General features: G+C 38.2%; 1 protein-coding gene across 1 annotated transcript in view; it reads left to right on the top strand.

Moving 5' to 3' along the window:
- LOC105482228 (clavesin 1) overlaps positions 1-21,121 on the top strand; it is a 206,633-nt gene that overhangs the window by 67,487 nt on the left and 118,025 nt on the right. The window lies entirely within an intron of this gene.

The following is a 21,121-nucleotide window of genomic DNA, read 5'->3' as shown; positions in this document are numbered from 1 at the left end:
TTATGTGATTCCCAGTCACCTGCACGGCAGCGGCAGCAGAGAGCTCAGAGGCATCTGGTCATTTCCTGTGATGGCTTCCGCACCTCTCTCTGGCTGTGGAGTTGAATAGTGATTATATACTGCCACTCTGGTAGACAAGGTGGGCTGATAGCAGTTCCTAGGTAAGTCTGGGGTGTATGGAAGGTTGGTGAGGCATTGATACATGTCCTCATTTGTCCCAGGAAGATGTGATTGTAACCATGCTTGGTCAGAAACTTGTTTTCCCTTGCAGACCATTTTATGGGTATCCTCTGAATCTGGTTCCTACTCTCCACTTGCTCAGGTCTGGATTTTTTTCTCCAAAAGATCCCACATAGTAGGAGCATCCCGGATGGCTCTAAATGGGACCATATAAATGCTTTAGCAATTTATTACAAATTATCCGGAAACAAATAAAAAATTAGAAAATCTCAGTAAAGGGATATAAATTATAAAAAAGAACCAAGTGGAAATTATGGAACTGAAAAAATATAACAAAAGAAAAAATTTAAAGTGTTTTTTTAAACTTAAAATGATAGGTTTAATAATAGAGTGGAGACAAAAAAGGATAAAGCCAGTAGGTTTAAGGACAGATCAATGGAATTTACCCAACATGAACAGACAGAAAATATATTGGGAAAATAACTGAATAAAGACTGAGGCTCCTGTGGAACACTGTCATAAGATCCAACATTCATAGGATCAGTGTTCCCGAGGGAAAAGGGGGAGTGGAATGAAAGAGTATTTGAATAAATAATGGCTGAAAACTTCCCAAATTTGGTTAAAAGAAAAAAGAAAAAATCTTACAGATCCCAAAAGTTGAACAAATCCCAAACAGGGTAAAACAAATGAACACACATCATAATCACACACTTATAAACAAAAGACAAAGGAAATATCTAGAAGGCAGCCAGAGAGAAAGAACACGTCGCATGCAGAGGAACACTAATTCAAGTGACACTGAATTTTCGTCTGAAACCATGGAAGCAGAGGGAGGAGGTACATTTTTCAATGGCTTAAAGAAAATAGCTGTCAACTGTGACTTCTATATCTGGTGAGACTATTCTTCAGAAATAAAGAAGAAATAAAGATATTCTTAGACAAGAAAAAACTAAAAGAATTTGTTCCTAGCAGACCTACCCTTAAAAACTGGCTAAAGAAATTTCTTTAAATGGAAAGTAAAAGATAGAAGAAAGAATCTTGAAATATCAGGATGAAGGAACAAGAGGAAGAGTAGAAACATGTGCATATAATAAACTATTTTTTATCTCATGAGTTTTATAAATCATATTTGATGATTGAAACACAAATTCTAACACCATCTGCTATTCAAGACAGTAATATTTAAAAGAAGGAAAAGTACAGGACTTTAATGGTAATGAAGCTTCTATACTTCACTGGAAATGGTAAAATATTGATACTGTACCTAGTATGTCTCTCATATATACTATAATGCCTACAGCAATCACTATGAATGTCATGTAAAGAGGTATACCCAAAAACACTATAAATAAATCAAGACAGAATCCTGAGATGTTTAAGTAACTCAAAGGAAAGAAAAAAAAAAAAAAGAAACAGAGGAATGATCATCAGAGGAAGTAAATAGAAAAGAATTAATAAAATAGTGGACTTAAGCACTAACATAAAAATAATTATGCCAAATACCAGTAGTCTAAATACATCAATCAATAGACAGAGATTAGCAGTGGATTAAGAAATCAAGCTTCAACAATATTTTACAAGAAAATCAGTTGAAATTCAATAACATAGACTGACAGTAAAAAGATATACCAAGCAAAGATGGATTTAAAAAAATAGACATGGTTGTATTAGGACAAGGTAGACTTCAGAGGAAAGGAAACTACCATAGATAATGAAGGAAATTGCATAATGATAAATGAATCAATCCATTAAGAAGACATAAATAAGTCAGTCCTCCATGGGTTCTGCATCCACAGATTCAACAAATAGTGGATCAAAAATATTTGAACAAAAAAGCAATAAAAAAATAACAATACAACAATAAAAAGTAATACAAACAAAAACACCAACAGAGCATAACATTCACAGAGCATTTACATTGCATTAAGTATTATAAGTAATCTAGAAATGATTTAAAGTGTACAGGAAAGTAGGTTATATGCAAATACTATACCGTTTCGTAAGAAACTTGAGCAGCCACAGATTCTGATATCCTCAGGAATCCTGAAACCAATTTCCTGTGGATATTGAGAGATGACTGTACCTTAAATGTGTGCTTACATAAAATGTCTCACAATACACAAAGCAAAAATTGATAGTGCTTAAAAGAGGAATAGATAAAACTGCAATTATAGTTGAGGACCTCAACCTCCCTACCCTCAGCAACTGATAGAACTGCTAGACAGAAGATCTGAACACCACAATCAACCAACAGGATCTAATTGACATTTATAGAACATACCACACAACAACAGCAAGGTACACAGCACATTTTTTAAAGGGCCTATAGAACATTCATCAAGATAAACTGTACCTGAGATCATAAAGTAAACCTTAACAAATTAAAATAAATGTAATCATACTACGTGTTTTGTCTGACCATAATGGAATCCAACTATAAATCAATAACAGAAAGAAAACACAAAAATCTCAGAAGACATGGAAATTAAACAACACACTTCTAAATAATCTATAGATCAAAGAAGAAGCCTCAAAGGAAAATTTACTTCAAAATAACTTATAGATCAAAAAAGAAGCCTCAAAGGAAAATTTAAAAATTTTGTCCAACTAAATGAAATTGAAAATGCAACATATCCACATATATGAGATGCAGCTGAGACAGTGCTGAGAGGGAAACAATATGAGAATGAGGAAAGATCTCAAATCAAAAATCTGTGTCTACTTCAAGAAACTAAGTAAGAATAAAACAAAATAAACCCAAAGCAAGCAGAATAAAGAAACAATAAAGAAAGAACAAAAGTCCATGAAAGTGAAATTAGAAAAACATATAGAAAATCCATCTAAAAAGCTGGCCCTTTAAGAAAATCAATAAAATTGATAAACCTCTAGCAAGACTGACAATAATAAAAAGAGAGAAAACACAATTTAGCAATATTGGAAATGAAGTAGGTTATATCACTACAGATCCTACAGCCATGAAAAGGCAAATGAAGGAATACTATGAAAAACTTTATCTTTATAAAGTCAATAACTTAGAAAATATGTAGCAGTTCCTCAAAAACCACACAATGTCAAAACTCAACCAAGGTGAAATAGATAATCTGACTAGCCCTATAGCCTTCAAATTCATTGCATTCATAAATTTAAAACTCTTGAGAAAGAAACTTCTGGGCCCACATGCTTCCACTGGAGAATTTTACAAATTATTTTAAGAAGAATCAACAACAATGTTGCTTGTTCAGAAAAAAAGAAAAGAAGGGAACGTCTTCTAACTCATTTGATGAAGCCTATTCAACATCACTAGTTATTAGGGAAATGTCAATCAAGACCACAATGAGATACATGCCTATCAGAATACCTAAAATAAAAATTATAATAGCAGCAACATCAACTGTTGTTGAGGATATAAGGAAACTGGATTACTCATCAAGATTGCCAGTGAAAATGTAAAATAGTGTCATCTTTCTGGAAAGCAATTTGGTAGTTTCTTTAAAAAACTGAAAAAAACTGTACGTGTGATTACCATACAGCCCAGAAATTACACTCTTGGGCATTTATCTCAGATAAATAAAGACCTGTAGTCACACAAAAGCCTATACACAAATGTTGACAGCACCTTTGTTTGTAATAGTCAAAACCTAAAATCAGCACAGATGTCTAACAACAGGTAAAATGGCTAAAAAAAAAGCTGGTGCATCCATACCATTGACTACTATTCAACAATTAAAGGAATGAACTATTTATATATGTAACAACTTTGATGAATCTTCATGTAGTTACGTTGATTAAAAAAGCTAATCCCTAAACATTATATAACATTCAATTTTTATAACAGTTCTGAAATGACAAAAGTTTAGATATGAAGGACAGATCAGTGATTACAGGTTTTAGGGGATGGAAGGTGAGAGTTATAAAAGGGCAATATGTAGTGTCTTTATTGGGATGGATCTGTGTAGTATCTTGACTGGCTTGGTGAATAGACCAATATATGTCAGATAAAATTGTGTAGAACTAAATAAACATATGCACACGTACACATACAAACTATTACAACTGTGTGTGAATCTACAGTTACCTCAATTTTAAAAGTATTCTGTTTTGCCCTGTTTCTCCTAATTATGAAGTTGGTTCACTCCCACCTACGCCCAAAACAAATTTATCTTGTCACCACTTTCTGCTGAGCTTTGATATAGCACTTGACTTTCTCAGCTAGAACTCTTGTAGCAACAATCAGTTGGTCAGAATTGGTACTGAATTCAACTCTATTGGCACATCATCTAGAAAACAATCTTCTAGAAATATTTAGCCTGAATCCAACCAAGCTCTTGGATCTCGCTCCAGTTTAAGAGGAAGAAGTTAAATGGCATCAAGAGAAAACAATAGGCTAAGTCAAAATTTAAGACATTCTACAGGGCACGTGGTGTGGAAATCATTTTTTTTTAAGTCATGATCTATGGAACTTTCTTTCAGCTTACTTTTAACTATACTTATATTGATGAATATATTTGCATAGAGGATAGATAAAACAACTATGCAAAATGTTGACAATTGTTGAATCAAATGGTAAGTATATCACTGCAGTACTTTTTCAACTTTTCTGTTTGCCAGGACATTTTTTTTCCTTCTTTTTCTTTTCTTTTTTCTTTCTTTCTTTCTTTCTTTTTTTTTTTAGAAATAGAGTTTTGCTCTTGTTGCCTAAGTTGGAGAGCAATGGCACAATCTTGGCTCACTGCAACCTCCCCCTCCTAGGTTCAAGAGATTCTTATGCCTCAGCCTCCCAAGTAGCTGGGATTACAGGCACCCGCCACCATGTCTGCCTAATTTTTTGTATTTTTGGAAGAGGCAGTGTTTCAGTATGTTGGCCAGGCTGGTCTTCAACTTCTGACATCAGGTGATCCACCCTCATTGGCCTCCCAAAGTGTTAGGATTACTGGCGTGAGCCACTGAGCCCGGCCACCAGGACATTTTCTTAATAAAAAGTTGGTGGAAACAGATTCTGCTGTCCGACTGGGATTGATGATCTTTCAGATCCCTTCCCACTGTGATATTCAGACCTGAAGTTCAAATTTTGGCTCTAATACTTATTAGCTGTGTCCTCTCAGTCTCAGTTTTTCTTATGTATAAAGATGAAGGATTTGGAACATCTCTAAAATTTTGGTTCTTAAAGTCACCAGAGAATTGATTCACAATCTTTCAGTAACCTACTGACACGATGAAGAACCCTCCATGCCAGCACATTTTTCTTCCAATCTGGATCTTTCAAACAGTAATTTAAAGACTTCTTCATCTTCTGGACCCAATAAAGTAGGAAGGAAGAAGATAAGAGAGATGTTGTATTAGTCCATCCTTGCACTTCTGTAAAGAAATACCTGAGACTAGGTAATTTATTTTTAAAAAAGAGGTTTAATTGGTTCATAGTTCTGCAGGCTGTACAGGAAACAGTGGCTGCTGCTTCTCCAGAGGCCTCAGGAAACTTACAATCATGGTGGAAGGTGAAGGGGGAGCAGGCATGTCTTACACGGCAGGTGCAGAAGGAAGAGAGAAAAGGGGGAGAGGGTGCTGCGCACTTTTAAACAACCAGATCTCACTATAACTCACTCACTCTTTATCACCAGAACACCACCAAGGGGATGGTGCTAACCCATTAATGAGAACTCTGACCCCATGATACAATCATCTGCCACCAGGCTCCACCTCCAACACTGGGGATTATAATTCAACGTGAGATTTGGTGGGGACACAGATCCAAATCATATCAGATGTCTTCAAGCTTTCAATCATGAGTAATGTGTCAGGGAAGAATGCACAGATTAGTAGGAATGAATATATCCAGTAAACATGGAATAATAACTGAAAGGGTCTGCCCTACTCAATAGTATCCCAGCTTTCATTTTGTCCACATAATCCCAAGATGCTAGGTTGTCTCCTTTGTAAATTAAATACTTCAAAGGACATTCTCCAAGCCTTTTAGAGACTTACTTTTCCCTGTACCATAGGTTGACACAAATGTCTGCCTTGGCTGCAGAGAAAGCTCATTAGCACAAATGTATGCAATAAGTCTTCCCCAGAGCCCATCTCTGGCTGTACAGAGAGAGAGTTCTTCAGGGTCTTATTACAGAAGGAACAACCCAGTCTCCATTGCAGTCACCTTATTAGGAGTTCCTTTATCTCATCTACCACGTTTCTATCCCTACTTTCAGGCCAACTTTCCCATGTGGAAACAGCTATCCAGATAGCTCATGTTTGGAATATATCCATGTGATATATATTCATTTATTAATATTATAAAAGAAATGGTATACACTGGACACCTTAAAATGACAAAAAAAGACTTTGCTCAAGTGTATTGCAATAGGAGGTAAAGGCTACTGTAACAGGGTACAGAGATTGAACACAACTCCAAATACAACAGGAACAAATGAAAATTTATAGCCACAGGCAGGGTGAGGCTGTTGATGAAAAATTACTAGGAGGAACGTAGTCAGGTGTCAAGGACAGAGTGAGGAAAAAGAGGAGCTTGATTAATATCAAGGGTAAGGGGATTCTCAACAACTTGGCTTAGCAGAGTTCTTTGCTAAATCTGGACTTTGAAGGCTGAGAACATGGGCCAAGCATGAGGCCTACTCAGAAAAAGGGCTCAGAGTTTGGTCAAGATGGGAGTCATTGTCATTACTCTGTGACTTCCTGTGGTAGGAAGTTCTCCCTAAGAACGGGACAGTTGGCCAAGATCTGAAAGATGAGAAAGAGTCAGCCCAGTGAAGAGAAGGGAAAGAATGTTCTAGGTGGGGAAGAAGAGGAAATAATATTCCTCATTTCATCCATCGATCAGTCTCCCCTGACAGTCGTTTCTTTCTTTGAATGTTCTGTGAGTCTCACAGACATGTCAAGCACACTGGACCTAGGAGTCAGGAACCTTGTACCCACTATACACCTAACTGCTCATCTGGTTTCACTGAGCTCCTCCAGATCTGAGTTTCATTATACAACAGAAAGAGGTTACTACCATTTGAATGGGATCTTATTCTGGGGGTTATATTGCACATTGCAGGATATTTATAATTACTGCCCTCTGCCCAATAAATGCTGGTAGTGTTTCTAAATATTCTGAAAACCAGTAATAATGTCTCACTTACACACATTATCAGAGGTCCCCCAATTGGGAAGGAGGTGAATTTACCTGCAGTTGAAGATCACTATATAATTACAAAGATTCCTATTAACTCTCTGTTGCCTGATTCTATCTGAATTGTAAATTCATCTGGAAGAACCAGCCTCCATCTTAATTCACTGTCTCCCCAAGCTTCCCTGATACTTCAGCTTGCTGCAGACAGCAATTACTTACAATATTTATATGTTGCCTCAGGGTTCAAAGAATTATGTAGGTGGGTAAGTATGACTCCTGATTTCTGAATGTGGGTGAAAGAGACAGCTCTTTTCTCTGGGAAGGTTCTATATGAGCCAGAAATAGGAAAACCCTCCTTGTAACTTAGTTAATGGAAAAAGGATAGGTAATGGGTCATCAACTTGTCACAGGCAAGGATTAAAGTGGGAGGCAAAATTTCAGATAGAACTTTCCAGAGGCTGAGCATTCACATTTTTTCCTCTTTTCCCCTTTGGAAATTAAACTGCTGATCTTTCTAAGCAGTCTCCTCGAGGATTTCTCTATTGAGAACAATCTCTGAGATTTTGTTAAGATAAATATAGGCACTGACATCCTTCTCCAGCAAAATCCCAAATCCTAAAATGTTGTATTTTCTCCTTGTGTGAGAATTTAAAATATGTAAATTGTGTCTATATACATATTGAACACATTTTCCAAATTCTGTTTGCTATTCAGAGTGTAGGATATTTTGGACCCACTTTGAAGGGAATGTACGCTGATGTTTTACAGTATCTCCTGCAGTGTAGCTACTGTTAAGTGGCAGTGATAAATAATTACCACTGGCTCTGATTGCTTAGAGAATTGCCAAGTGATAATTTGTGATGTAATTAAGTAAAATAAACCAATGTTTTCTTTCACCACTTTCATAAAATAATTTTCCAGTGAGGCCTCAGAGCTTCTGTGGGTAATGTTACCTGGTAGAGTAAAATTAACTCTCCAAACACACAGCACTTTGGATAGGAAAAGTCAGCCATTCCACTAGGTTTTGTTGTTGTTGTTGTTAAATGAACTATGTTGACCCCATGTTCCTACGTTTATTCTTTTGTAAACTTATTAAATGTTATCTTTTGTTTGTTTCTGATTCTTAGAATTAGGCTGGAGCCTATGTTCTGATCAGGGAACAAAAGTAGGTCCAATAGAGCTCTCAGCCCACTGGTTTATGAAGAGAGTGCAGGGAGAGGGTGAGGCCACTCTTCAGTCTCCGTGACCTGCCTGACTTGGGCTAGGCTGGGGCGCCATGGGTGTGTCTGTGGGCCCTTCTCTAGAAAAATCCTAAGAACTCCTACATCTCTATCCTGACACATCTGGTCCTGCCAATTAACTCTCATATTCACAGCGTTCTAGGCTCCAAATGACTTTGGAAACCTCCAAAGGGGACTCTTCTGCCCAAGTTAAGCACATACTCAGTTCTGGAAGAAGTATAGGTAGCATTTGCGGAAAGCTTTTCCCCTCAGGGCCATGGGAATATATTTAACCTGGTTTTGAAGGATGATCAAGCCACCTATCATTATTGTTACTTGTTAGCCCCCACTGGGCATTACAGGAGTCGGTCAAGACCCAGAGTTCTTTCCATTAGCCTTGCGTTATTGGTGCCAAAACTCAGAAATAGTGCAGTCAATGGTCAGGGTGTTCCTGGGCCTCAGAGATGTGAAAGTCACAGCAGTCTTATATCCTGCTAGTTCCAAGAATCTAATAACCATGATGTGTCTTGAGGAAGATAAACAGTTGAAGGATGATACCCAGGTAGAAGAATACCAGCCTGCAAAACAGTCAACAAGCTGCATTTCTATCAAAGCTGCCTTGAGTGTATTACCTATGAAGATAAGACTTTTCTTTCAGTTGTGTAATAATTTCCTACAGCTCTCTCCTTCTAATCTTTCATGCATTTGATTGCCTGCCTCTGTTTAAGTTTCTTATGATTAAGAAGGCTAGAATTTGTAAAATGAGAAAGGATAAACCAACTTTGAAAACTTAAAATCAGACTACAGACTCTCTAAGTTCAATCCATTTCTATTAGGTGTGAATTACCCATATTTTTCAGGGTTGAGATTGCTCGTTGTAGGCAACTAATTTTAGAGCCTTGAGACTTCCCTTGGTTGTAAAATCTTGTTATCCTTTTAGAATGTATTGATCTCTTTATTAAATACGGAGGTTTGGAGTTTTCATTGGAGTAGGCAATTCCCTGAGTTAATTAAAATTACAAGATGCTGTACACTTCTAACTCAAGTTACAGGTGTGCTTTCCGTGAAAGGCAATACCTACAGAGTTGCTTTACTAATTCACTATTTAATTCAAGTTGCCTTGCACACTGTTATCAGAGTTTATGATTTCAGAAAGGTATCTCTTGATTGCAAGAGTGATTGCAGAATATTAACGAGAGGGAAGGAGCTCAGGAGTGTAAAATCATTCAAAGCAATGTAGTACCACAGATAGATATTTTTCTTTAAAAAAACCCTCATCATATTGTCCAATTTCTTATTCCAAAAGTGATTTTGTAGTTATAAGAGTCAGATAGGTTCAGGAGAAAGAATATTCTATTTCAGGTAGTGACTAGCACATTTCCATGGACCCAGTGCAAGATCTGTAAATGTTGGCCAGGTGCGGTGGCTCACGCCTGTAATTCCAGCACTTTGGAAGCCTGAGGCGGGTGGATCACCTGGGTCGGGAATTCGAGATCAGCCTGGCCAACATGGTGAAACCCCGCCACTACCAAAAATATAAAAATTAGCTGTGTGTGGTGGCCGGCACCTGTAATCCCAGCTACTCGGGAGGCTGAGGCAGGAGAACAGCTTGAACTGGGGGGCGGGGGTGGGGGGTTGGGGAGAGGTTGCAGTAAGCCGGGATTGCACCACTGCACTCCAGCTTGGGTGACAAAAGTGAAACTCCATCTCAAAAAATACAATATATATATATTGATATTTCATTGGAAGTAAGAGTCAATTGAATTTCATTGGAAGTAAGAGTAACGTGACCATCTTACTTAATTCACTCATGTCGGGGGGAGATTTTGCTGTTTGTGGCTCTGAGTAGGCTGATATGATCCTAACTCCATGCCTAGTGCTCAAGAAATCTTCATGGAATAGTTAAAGAATAATCCCCAAAGTGATATTTTTGTGATTTTAGAAGATGCTTGTTTACAGGGTGTATATGTGTGTGTATGCTGTCCATCATGAATTGTGAAATCACTCTATGTCATTAGACAGGAAGGCTGAGACATCTGGTGACCCACTGCCTGCTTTTGGTTTATGGGTGTAGAAAAACCGTGGTGTAAACCTCAATTGAAAATAGAATGGCCCAAACGGAAGTGCTTAAACCAATGCTAATTTAGCTGTATTAAGCGCTTATTTGCATTCTTGAAACTCTTCCTAGTTTTTACTTTCCGGCAGATCCTCAGCCAAGGGATTTACTAGAATAGACAAGCATGAAATTAATTTTTTATACTTGTTTAGTAATAGATGGGAAGATCATAGCTCACTTCCATTGGGATGGTTTTTTGTTTTGTTTTTAATTTCTTCTGCTGCTGCTCTCTATGGGCCCTGGTGCAATCTCCATTCAGAGAGCTACATGAAATAAACCCTTCCCCATTTGTATTTTGGGCTGTCTTAAAGTGGTGTTTGAGGACCAGATCTTTCCCAGTGGCTGAGAGTCTCATGGTATACAAGCCTTCCTGTTTGTAACATTTGTTATTCACAGCTCTTGACTGCATTTTATCACTGACTGCATTCACACTACATTAACCTTATGTGAATGCAGGCATGGCCCTCTCCTAAACTAGAATCAAATCTGCTTCCTTTCCTCCTCTTCGACCCAAGGTGCTCAGTAAAACATTGTTCTCTATGAGTCATAATAGAAAAAGTGCTTAAGGAAACACACCAGACATCAACAATGAGCATGAGAAACTTTGAAGAGTAAGGAAATTCAACCACTAGTGATCTCAGTGTTGGTCAAGGCAAGTTGGCACCATGCCTACCTTCCTTCTTTCACTAAGAAACATTTGCTGAGCATCTACTATGTGCAGGTACTGGTGATTGCCAGGGATTCAAAGGCAAATGCATCACACTCCCAGCTTGGGTGGAGCTGATGGTCTAGACTAGCAGGGCAAGCATTCCTTTGTTATAAATAAGAGAGGAAATATTCTCTCTTGCAGACATGGCACCTGCTTGTGGTGGTATTTTATCACATTTGGTAGACCCCACCAGCCCATGTACTTCTGAGTAACCCTTGACAACCCTGATATCAAGTAATGTTAATATTAATATTGTGTGATACTGTGCTGGGTGCTGATTCTACTGTGTAAGAACTAGACACAACTACAGCACCTCTGACTCACCTCCTGCCTGACATAGTTCCTTCGGTCCTTGCTGTCTTCACACCCATATCTAATTGGTACCTAAGTCCTGGCTACTAGCCTTCATGGTTCCTCCCACATCTCTATCATTTCCATTCAGCTCTCACCCAGTGTATTGCATCACTTCCCTCTAACTGAGCTGCTAGACTCCAGTCCCCTCCCTTTGATGCACCCACAGTTCCTGCTGCCAGTCCAAATCTCCCTGAGGCACAGAATCCATCATTTCCTTCATCCGCATAACAGTCAGCAGTTCTCCCACCAAGCAGAATGAGATGAATCACAATCACATTCTTGATCTTATTTTTACCTTCCTTTTCATTTGCCCCATGGCACAGGAAAACTTTGCATTCCTCCAATACATGGTGTCTACACGCTAAACTCTTACTGTTGCTTATGTGGCTCCTTCTGCCCTTTCCCTTCTATGTCCAGTGTCCAAACCTCCCCATTTCTCATGACCCAATGGAAGACTTTCCAAAACTCCCCAATCATAAGTGATCTCTCCTTCTTGTAATTCCCAAGCACTTTGCAACTCCTGTTATTTTCTCCTTCATGTCATATTTACTCAGGTAATAATGAAGACTACCACGACCATCAGCACTTGTTGTGCATTATCATGAGCTGCTAAGTCTTTATGTGCACTGCATATACCAGTGAGGTATAGGTGCTGTGATCCTTCTAGAGATGAGGGAATGAAACCACACAGAGATTAAGTTACTTGCTAAGCTTACACAGGACAGCTGGGATTTAAATCAGGCTCTGCCGAACTCTGAACCCTCATTGCCTCCCATGCACATATATTTTACTGTCTCCTACTGATTTCCACCTATTAACAGGAAAGTAAAATTACTTTTTTCTCTTTGTGTCTTCCGCAGTGTACAGAATCATTAAATCTTTGAACAAATGCCTCCTGACTCCTTATTGCAGTTGCAGGTACTTCAACATTTTTAAAAGAAGACATTGAATAGTAAGAAATTGCATTAAATTTTGAAGTGAAGAAATAGATGCATTTGACACTAATTTCATTCTCTTCAATTCTTGGGAGACTATAGAAGCACCTGGACCAAATGTGATAAAATGTTGGTTTTTTATTTATTCAAACCACTGCTTTATTTAAACCAAAGAACTAGAGGACAGACAACATCTAGGGAAATTAACTGTAAATGATGAGTTATTGCACATGCACACACACAGTGATACATACTCTATTTCTCTGCAGAAACACAGATGAAAAAATATCCTGGCAGATTGGAATTTAAAAGCTTTAGTTTCAAGTGCCATTTTAAGTGGTGGATACGAATGCTTTGCACTCTGGTGTCTATATCCGGAGATGGATAGGCCTGCCAGGAGTGGTCTGGAGAAACACAGGCTCTTATTTCCATGCCGTCCTTGAGAGAATACTGTCTTCGCTGTTTTTGTCACAATATTCTCTATACTGTTTCAAAATCAGGGCCTTGTTCTTGGACAAGAACATTTCCCTTTGTGTTTTGTCCTCAGTAGCAATGGTCAGATAGGAATGGACTGCGGCTGAGGATGACTGTCCCCAAACTCTCCCTGTATATTGTTGCCATACTTGGTAGAGAGACACACATTTGCAATGACTCTAGCTGTTTTTATAAAATAAATACTATTCTTAGTCAAGTGTCTGTGAACTGAACTGAACCAAAAATTCAGAAGCAGTTTGAAACAATGTAGCTGACTCCCTATCTAAAATTCCACCTGTGTGTTATCAGATGTTTGAATATAATAGTATTCAATATATTATTTTAAAAAATCTGATGCTGAGGTTTTGAAGGCCAAGTATTTTTGAATTACAATTAATAATAAGTTAGAAAACTCATTATTCTGGTATTTCAGAGAATTATATTCTTATGCTAACACAAATCCAAAAGTTTCCAGTACTGATTGAAATAAGATAAAATTCAAAGAGATGAAAATTTGGTTGCAGGATTTTTCCTTTCCTTTCCTTTCGTTTCCTTTCCTTTCGTTTCCTTTCCTTTCGTTTCCTTTCCTTTCGTTTCCTTTCCTTCTTTTCCTTTCCTTTCGTTTCATTCTTTTCTTCTCCCTATCCCTCCCTTCCCTCTTCTTTCTCTCCCGTTCTTTCTTCCTTTTTGCTTTTTTCTTCTTCCCTTCCATCTTTCCTTTTTCTTCTTGAGAATGTGAGCCTCATCAAATTATGTGAGATAGAGTTAAATCCAGGCTTCTGTTCTCTCTGTGACCAACTTTGCTGAGAAAAGTGATTATCTAATTTGAGTTTCCAGCTAAGATTCAGAGTAGTAAATTTAATACAACCTTTTGCTAACTTTAATTCTACTAGAGCAAAGCCAAACATTTTTCATTAGCACACTTCTTGAATCTCATATTTTCAGAACACATTTTTTTTCTTTCTCCTTGATTACCTCACTGAGAAATAAGGATTTATTTGCTTAGGAGCACGATGGCACACATTCAGCTAAAACCTGAATTATGTAAGAATTATTAGAAACCATTTAGGAAAGTGTCTCACATGAATTCCCATTTTAGACAGTTTTTCAAAGACCCACAGGCCTAGAAGAGGCGAAAATAAGCTCACCTGGAAACAAAACAAAATTTGCATACTCCCTATTGTCCGGCTACCATCATCATCATGAAAACAGTGACTAAGAGGGATATCTCTATAATTCATGTAAATACAAATACTGCCTCCTGTTGGGATAGGAGGCTTCTTCACACATACTATTTTGGATAGTGCTAGCAATAACCCTACAAGTGTAAGGAACAGGAAATTGTCCATTGATGAACTTCAGTCTTGTATGGATGGTTGCATGTTTGGTGAGTGGCAGATCCACAGTGTTAAGCCCAATCACCTTTTACAAGTACAGGCCCTATTGCCAGTTTGCCAAAGGAGGACTCTTCCCCAGTCTAGAGGCCAAAATACATCAGCAGACATACAGAAGGAGCATATTTGCCTCTCCACCTTGGCTTAGACATCATTATCAGAGGAAAGGCAAAGCACACTCTGTAACTGTAAGAACCACATCATGGTTATTTTAGTAAGTAATTTTGAAAGACGTTTCAAATGGGATGAAGAGAGGAAGACATGTGGTGGGATGCAATGTTTTTGCACCTATAACCAAGACACGAATATTTGGTGAAAATCCTCTGCAAAACCGCTTTGTAGTTTGTGGTGGACCTTAAATAATTTCCAAAAGCAAATCACCATATTAAGTGTGATGTCAAGAGGTTTAAAGACAGAACCGGCCAAAGAGATTTTTTTATAAAAAATTTTTATTTTTTGTTTTTATTTCAGCAGAGTTTTGGGGGAACAGGTGGTGTTTGGTTACAAGGATAAGTTCTTTAGTAGATTTTGGTGCACCCATCACCTGAGCAGTGTACATTGTACCCAATGTGTACACTTTTATATCTCATTCGCCCCCTCTCCTTCCCCCAAGTCTCCAAAGTCCATTGTATCATTCTTTTTTTTTTTTTTTTTTTTTTTTTGAGATGAGGTCTCACTCTGTTGCCCAGGCTGGAGTGTAGTGGCGGGATCTCGGCTCACGGCAAGCTCCGCCTCCCGGGTTAATGCCATTCTCCTGCCTCAGCCTCCTGAGTAGCTGGCACTACAGGTGCCCACTGCCACACCCGGCTAATTTTTTGTATTTTTAGTAGAGACAGGGTTTCACCGTGTTAGCCAGGATGGTCTCAATCTCCTGACCTCGTGATCTGCCCGCCTCGGCCTCCCAAAGTGCTGGGATTACAGGCGTGAGCCACGCTCCTGGCCATTGTGTGGTTCTTATGCCTTTGCATCCTCATAGCTTAGTTGCCACTTCTAAGTGAGAAGATACGATGTTTGGTTTTCCATTCCCGGGTTACTTCACTTAGAATAATAGTCTCCAACTCCATTCAGGTTGCCGTGAATGCCATTATTTCATTTCTTTTTATGCTTGAGTGGTATTCCATGGCATACCACATTTTCTTTATTTACTCATTGATTGATGGGCATTTGGGCTGATCCCATATTTTTGTAATTGCAAATTATGCTGCTATAAACATGCATGAGCAAGTGTCTTTTTCTTATAATGACTTCTTTTCCTGTGAGTAGATATTCAGTGGGATTGCTGGATCAAATGGTAGATCTACTTTTATTTCTTTAAGGAAACTTCATGCTGTTTTTCATAGTGGTTGTACTAGTTTACATTCCCACCAGCAGTGTAAAAGTGTTCCCTTTTCACACATCCATGCCAACATCTATTATATTTTTATTATGGCCGTTCTTGCAGGAGTAAGGTTAGGTTTGTGGTTTTGATTTGCCTTTCCCTGATAATTAGTGACATTGAGCATTTTTTCATATGTTTGTTGGCCCTTTGTATATCTTCTTTTGAGAAGTGTCTGTTCATGTCCTTAGCCCACATTTTGATGGGGTTGTTTGTCTTTTTCTTGCTTATTTGTTGGAGTTCCTTGTAGATTTTGATTATTAGTCCTTTGTCAGTTGCATAGTTTGCAAATGTTTTCTCTCACTTTGTGGGTTGTCTGTAATAGACTTCTTGCTGCAGCATGATAAATTAGTATAGGAATGTGCCCTGTGATTTCGGAATTGACTAAGAGGCTGCCTCTTGTTCTTTCTAAACAAAATGTCACCTTCAACCCCATCATATCTTTACATGGTTATCTGATCACTTATAGCCTCATTTTTCTTATGAGTCTAGCCCTGGGATCAAGTTCTGGAATCTCCACTAAAAACTCAACACACAAGTGGGCCATGTCTTGAAACTTGAATACTTTCTCATTGGTAAGAACTTACTAATTTTCACTATTTTGTATTTCGTTTGTATGTGCTGTTGACTTAGTTTTTTTTTTTTATTATCATACTTTAAGTTCTAGGGTACATGTGCATAACGTGCAGGTTTGTTACATATGTATACTTGTGCCATGTTGGTGTGCTGCACCCATCAACTCGTCATTTACATCAGCTATAACTCCCAATGCAATCCCTCTCCCCTCCCCCCTCCCCATAATAGGCCCTGGTGTGTGATGTTCCCCTTCCCGAGTCCAAGTGATCTCATTGTTCAGTTCCCACCTATGAGTGAGAACATGCGGTGTTTGGTTTTCTGTTCTTGCGATAGTTTGCTGAGAATGATAGTTTCCAGCTGCATCCATGTCCCTACAAAGGACACAAACTCATCCTTTTTTATGGCTGCATAGTATTCCATGGTGTATAAGTGCCACATTTTCTTAATCCAGTCTGTCACTGATGGACATTTGGGTTGATTCCAAGTCTTTGCTATTGTGAATAGTGCCGCAGTGAACATACGTGTGCATGTGTCTTTATAGCAGCATGATTTATAATCCTTTGGGTATATATCCAGTAATGGGATGGCTGGTTTTAAAGCCTCAGGTGCTTAACTCGTATGTACAGCAGTAGAACCTAAAAATGACTCACTATTCATAATCTCTAACTGCTCACAGTATAATGATGAAATCCCTGTAGATAAACATTTACTAAGTCCTAATTTGTATAAAATCCTTTATGGGGAAAAAGTTTAAGTTTCCTATTTTCTGCTAGTAGAGTTCTTTACATTTCACTGGCAATTTGCAGTTCACACAGTCCTCTCACATACATTATCACATTTGAACTTATAATTAATTCAAAACTAATATCCATAACTGTATAAATGCTATGCAAATTATAGAAAAGGGTGGGAGAAATGTAAATATTCATTTGTCATGTTAGTTCATTTTGATACAAGTGCTAAAATACTCTGATAGAATTGTGATTGCAGGCAATAAAGTAAATCAAAAAAATTTTCCCCCTGAGTTTTTGGAGTTAAACCATATATAAATGTAAATGATTTGGTAGAATGAAGAAACCCTAGAAATGTCTTCTGTTCTCATTTCTGCCATTTGCATAAAGTAGCTGAACTGCTTATGTCCATTTTGGTTTGCTTAGAATTCTTGTTAGAATATTTATGAAGATTTATTATGGTAGATTATAAACTCCAGAAGGCATCTATTTTTAAAAAATAAACTTATTATTTACAATTTTGGATTTACACAATTACTGTGAAGACAGTACAGAGACTTCCCCTATGTCCTGCCTTCTAATTTCCTCTATTATTTTCACCTTACATTAGGACAGTGTTACTGTTATGACTAATGAACCATTATTAATACATTATTCATTAATGCCCATACTTTATTTGGATTAAGTTTTTACCTAATGTCCTTTTTCTGTCCCAGGATCCCACCCAAGATCCTACATTACCTTTAGTCTTTATGTTTCTTTAGGTTCCTCTTGGCTGTGACAGTTTCTAAAACTTTCATTGTTTTTTGATAAACTCGATCATTTTGAGCAGTACCAGTCAGGTATTTTGTAGAATGTCCCTCAATTGGAATTTGTCTAATGTTTTTCTCGTGATTACTCTTGGGTTATATTTATTTGGGAGGAAGATCATAGAGGTCAAGTGCCATTTTCATCACCTTAGGAAGAATAAATACAGTCAACATGATGTATCCCTGGCTAGGTTGAACTGAATCACCTGGCTGAGGTAGCGTTTCTCCACTGTACAGTAACCTTTCTTCCTCTTTCTATATTGTACCCTTTGAAGGAAGCCACGATGCTCAGCTCACTTATGGAGGGGGAGTTATGCTCCACGTGTTTGAGGGTGGAGTATTTACATAAATTATTTGGTCTGATAGCCATTTTAAATTTTAAAAAGCTAGGATTCCAGAAGTCAGAGGATGTTGTAAAAAGTGAAGAGGAAAACAATAAGGAAATTCATACAAGGAAGCCAAGAACTAAGAAAATCAAGGTAATCACTGCAGCTAAGTTAAGAGGTAGGCTCACACTCCTCCACACTGGCGAAGCTTCATGACTTGAGACACAGTCCATGCAACTCTTTCCTGCCTGCCCAGTTTCTCTGGAAAAGTAAAGCATTCAAACATTTGGAAACTGTAATGAAGTCCATAATCCTCTTACTTTTCTCCTGGGATCATCCCAGGAATATAACATTTCCTTCACTGCCAGTGCCTGTCCTGCAATAAGGTTCTGGTCTCCAAAATGCATAGAATGGTTTCCAGGCAGAGCTCAGTATTTTCTCTTGGAGTGGATAAGTGTGGATATGTGATGAAAAGATGTGCCAGCTTGTAGTTAAAGGAGTAAAATGAAATAGAGATTAAGTAATTTGCTTAAGATCTTCAAAATTAATTATTTCTATCTTCACCATTCAACTAAAAGTGCTCTCCCACAAGCCCCCAAAGAGAACTTGTTGTCAAATGCAATGGTCCTGTCTCCTTTCTATTCTCCTTGATCTTTCCTTTCCATTTGACTTTGTTAACTACCTTTTGCTGTTGGATAGCTATTGCTATGTAACAAACCATCTCAAAACTCTGTGGCTTAAGAAAGCAATCATTTATTGCTGTTTATGCACCTGTGGGTAGCTGCAGTTTATCTAGGCTGGGTTCACCTAGGTGGCACTACTTCTAATGAAAACCTGCTAGTTGGCTGGGGAGTCACTGGTCTGTGTGTCTTTCACCCTTTTTCACAGTTCAGCATGCTGGCTATGGCATATTTTTTACTGTGGCAATGGCAGAAGGGCAAGAGAAAAGTGGTAACATCTGAAGTCTCTTAAGAGCTAGACTTGGAATTGGCATCCTGTCATGGTGCCAGTGGTTAAAGTTACTAATAATGTTTACTGTCAAATCAAATCACATGAACAAGAGACAAAAAATACACTGTATCCTCAATGAGGCCATAGCTAGTGTGTGGATGCAGGGATAAGTGAAGAATTGGTATCAGTAACACAGTAATGCAATCTATCATACCCTTGCTTCTTGAAACATTCTCTTCTTTTTCTTTTTAAACACACCCTTGATACTCTCCCCTTTTATTATTTAATTCTTCTACCTTCAACCGCAGTACTGTATGTAGGCTTTACCTTAGGCTTAACCTTTCCATCCTGACTTTCTCTGTGTTTACGCTCTTCCTAAGAAAGCTTATGTAGGCTCAGACTCCCTGATGCCCTAATGCTCATTTCCAGTTTACCAATTGGGCATTTCCATTTGGAATTGCCTAAACTCATAAACTTTGCTCCCTTGATCCTCTTAAATCAATGTTTGCTTCCAAAACAAAGCTGTATCTCTGAAAAAGACTTGGATCTTTGAATAATTGTTTTGATGTGAAAGGAAAAACAAAAGCATACAAAGTCCCAGTGAAAACCTGTTCCACAACAACAGGAATGGGACATCTCTAGAAATGAAAAGGGAATATATCTGAAAGGAAACCATAATGACAAAAAGAGTATTGAGAACAATTTTCTATGAGAAATGGTTAAAATTACAACTTTTTTTTTAAGTCTAGAGATTATGTAGGGTATCATGACCACCATGCTTAGATAGTTGAAAGTGTGTGGTGTGGGGAGACTTGAGGGTTTTTTCCGTATGGCAGAACTACCCCCACTGGGTGGATTGAAGGAGGAAAATTGTGGCTTACTATAAGGAAATGATTTATAGTGAGAAGAACTATACAGAAACAGAATGGGCTAATATCTTTATTTTTCATCTGTGTCACTTCTCTCTCCTGAAAAAGTTTTGCTCCCCCTTTTCCCAATTATCCATAAAATTCCTATCCATTCTTCAAGATTATCTCAAGCCTTCATCCCTCCATAAACTCTTCCCTGACTACTCAAATTGTATTTATTCCTTTCATATTGCTAATCTACCACCCCACCCCAACTAAATTAAGAGTTCTTTGAAAGTAGAAATAGGACGTTCTAATTTATAACTTTAAGCATGAGGCATAACACTGAGTTTATACCAGGCATTCAATATATTCTTACTGGCATACTTTTTTTTTTTGAGACAGAGTCTCGCTACAACTCCCATACTGGAGTGCAATGGCATGATCTCAGCTCACTGCAACCTCCATCTCCTGGGTTCAAGCGATTCTCCTGCCTCAGCCTCCCAAGTAGCTGGGATTACAGGCACCTGCCACCATGCCCAGCTAATTTTTGTGTGTTTAGTAGAGACGGGGTTTCACCTTGTTGGCCAGGCGGGTCTCAATCTCCTGACCTCAGGTGATCCACCCGCCTTGGCCTCCCAAAGTGCTGGGATTACAGGCGTGAGCCACCGCGCCCGGCCCTGGCTTACATTTTTGTCACAGATTTCCTGATTTCTAATCTGGAGTTATTGGCATTTGAACCAGATTGGAATGCTTAAGAATCTGATTGTTTCACACTAATTTCACAAGAGGACTTGGCTTCGGATTTTAAGGAAAACTTGAAGGGAGTAGCAGATTTTGCCGTCACTTGCCATCCAAGCTCATATTTTCCTGCTCACCAAAGAAAAACACTGAATCTAGAGATCCTCTAAGATCTTAGATTTATAGCTCAGATAATTTACTGAGAGAAACAGAGTGAATTTGCCATCACTTCTTCATGTCTGAAAATTATTTAAAACAA

The sequence above is a fragment of the Macaca nemestrina genome, chromosome 8, assembly GCF_043159975.1.
Source record: "Macaca nemestrina isolate mMacNem1 chromosome 8, mMacNem.hap1, whole genome shotgun sequence".
NCBI lineage: Eukaryota > Metazoa > Chordata > Mammalia > Primates > Cercopithecidae > Macaca > Macaca nemestrina.
Note: the sequence above shows the minus strand (reverse complement) of the source record. Positions and strands in the feature narration are given on the sequence as shown.